At 35.6% G+C, this 2,510-nt stretch overlaps 1 pseudogene; it reads right to left on the bottom strand.

The window, feature by feature from the left end:
- Positions 1–1,262: 1,262 nt before the first annotated feature.
- LOC100342427 (transcription initiation factor TFIID subunit 9B pseudogene) lies at positions 1,263–1,980 on the bottom strand (annotated as a pseudogene).
- Between the last annotated feature and the right edge of the window lie 530 nt (positions 1,981–2,510).

The raw sequence follows: 2,510 nt of genomic DNA, 5'->3' as shown, positions 1-2,510 counted from the left end.
AAGTTAAGAGAATTAATTATTTTATAACACAGGGAGTTGATACTATAAAAGAAGAAACTTCAGGAAAAAACAAAATAAACTTTTTAAACAAAATAAGTTTTTTTGAATTAAAATGTTAAATCTTTATTGTTTACTTATAATTGACAAATAATAGTTTATAATATTTATGGAGTACAATGTAATGTTATGATTTGTGTATACAGAAAGACTAAATCTACTTAAACATATTTAATATGAGGTTAAAGAGATTCTGTTACATTTTAACCTAACTACCTAAAATTTCAATTAGGACTTAGTCATGGAAAACAGTATATTGAATTAATCATGTAACATACTAAAGGCACCTATTCAAGGTCAGGAATCAAGCTTCTCCTATAGGCCAATATTTTATAGGAGTTGTTTATGCAGTTAGCTTTCAGAAGATGTGGAATATAAACATGCATTAGTAAACTATGCTTTAATAGAATTCTACTTAAATTATTCCAACCCTGTGTATATATATGTGTACATATATATATATATATGTATATATATTCCTGCATGTATACACACATATATGTACGTATATATATATCAGTCTCCTATGCAGAGAGTAAAGGTATAATTTGCATTTGAGTTTGTGTTCTGGTTTGCACACACATACTCATCACTAACTTGTAGTATTTTCTTAAGCTTCTGCCTTATATGTTTTTCCCTGAAGATGCCTTAGATTTGTAGATCCTACTGTTTTTCTAGTTTACAACGTTGAGAATCTGATAAGCATGCTAAATACTCTCCCTTCTCCACCTCCAAGTGTTACACAGATGTAAAACTGCACATACTTTTTAAAGGGTTCATAGACCCCTCTAAAGAAACCAGATACACAATATTATGGCCACCTTTCAGTGACATTGAAACAATTTAATTCTTTCTATAGGAACACAGACTGTTATACAATTGTAAATTATTCACAAATTTCACTCCCCGCCCCAATCATGTTACCTGGTTTGACAGGTGCGGACTGAGAAGGTGGAATCTGCACTGTAACTCTTTGGCTTGTCATTGACACTGGAGTTGCAACTTTATTTGGGACAGACACTGTTTGTGGGGTTGCTGTGTTTATAATTAACAGACCATGTTAGTTAGATGACTTACTATACAGATTTATACTCTGAACTCTTTGGCTTGCCAGGTACTACCTTCAAAGCACAAGAAGCCAATGAAAAATGAAAAAAAAATCATTAGAATTAAGAGCAAAGTAATTTTTAAAAAGTGTACAAGTTGTTTAGGTGCTACAAAATTCAGTAATAGTGTGGTGGTAAAGAATGTAGGCTGTGAGGCCTACCTGCTTGAGTTTGAATTCAAGCTCTAATACCCCATTAGCTCAGTGTTCTTGGGAAAAAGATTTAATCTTTTTGTATCTCAGTTTTCTCATCTGTAAAATGGAGATAATAGTACCCATTTCATAAGTCTTGTGAGCATTAACACTCCATGTAAAGCTCTTCACACAGCATCTACAGTAGGAGTGGTAGGCCTGCTATTGACAGCACCAACATTTAATCGTGGAACTAGTCGGCCTTGGTTAGGTCCCTTTTTAATTAAGGACTTCAGCCTGTAGTTTGGAGCTGTTAAGCAGTATCTATAAGGTGGAAGTCTGGGTCCTGCATATGGTTTAATTAGTGGCAAAGGGGTTTGATTTTTCTGTCTTGCAATATCCAGCAAGAAATCTCTTGGAGGAGGAGAGGTAAAAGACTGGTCAGCACGACACTGGATTGCCAGTCTCACATCATCTGCATCAACATTAGGTTTCTTAGCATGGCTTGAATAAATTTTTGCATCATCCAGAATTGTAGTCACATATCGGAAAGCAAATTCCAACATTTGATTTATGACCCTTGGTTCATACTCCGTGATTCCCATATCCTTCAGGATCTGTGCCATCACCAAAGAATCTGTCGGAGCGTTCTTGGGAGGTGCCATCTTGCCCGACTCCATGTTATCCTGACCTAAACAAAATAAGTTTTAAAACCTAACCATATAAAAATATCTGAATTCAAATATTAAGCAAGGTAAAATGTACTGTGATTCTTAATCATTGATGGAGTTTAAGGAGCGATAATTCTTCACAGTAGAAATCTCCTCCTTGGAATTGTCCAGAATAATAGTACAATATTTCTTTCTAAAGGTCCAACAAAAGTACTTAGTTCTGCAATAAACTATAATTTCATAATTACAATAGTGTAAATGCTGTATAGTTCTTATTTTGATCTGTGGATTTAACTAATTCACAAATCAAAAAAGAATTAATTATGGTTGTCACAAAATATATCTATTAAAGCTTAAGAAAGCTGGGGCCAGTGCTGTGGCACAGCAGGTTAAAGTCCTGGCCTGAAGCGCCAGCATCCTATATGGGCACCGGTTCTAGTCCTGGCTGCTCCTCTTCCAATCCAGCTCTCTGCTATGGCCTGGAAAAGCAGTAGAAAATGGCCCAAGTCCTTGGGCCCCTGCACCCACGGGGCAGACCCGGAAGA

Source organism: Oryctolagus cuniculus, chromosome 1, assembly GCF_051225735.1.
Source record: "Oryctolagus cuniculus isolate XC-2025 breed Fujian yellow rabbit chromosome 1, ASM5122573v1, whole genome shotgun sequence".
NCBI classification, from domain to species: Eukaryota; Metazoa; Chordata; class Mammalia; order Lagomorpha; family Leporidae; genus Oryctolagus; species Oryctolagus cuniculus.
Note: the sequence above shows the minus strand (reverse complement) of the source record. Positions and strands in the feature narration are given on the sequence as shown.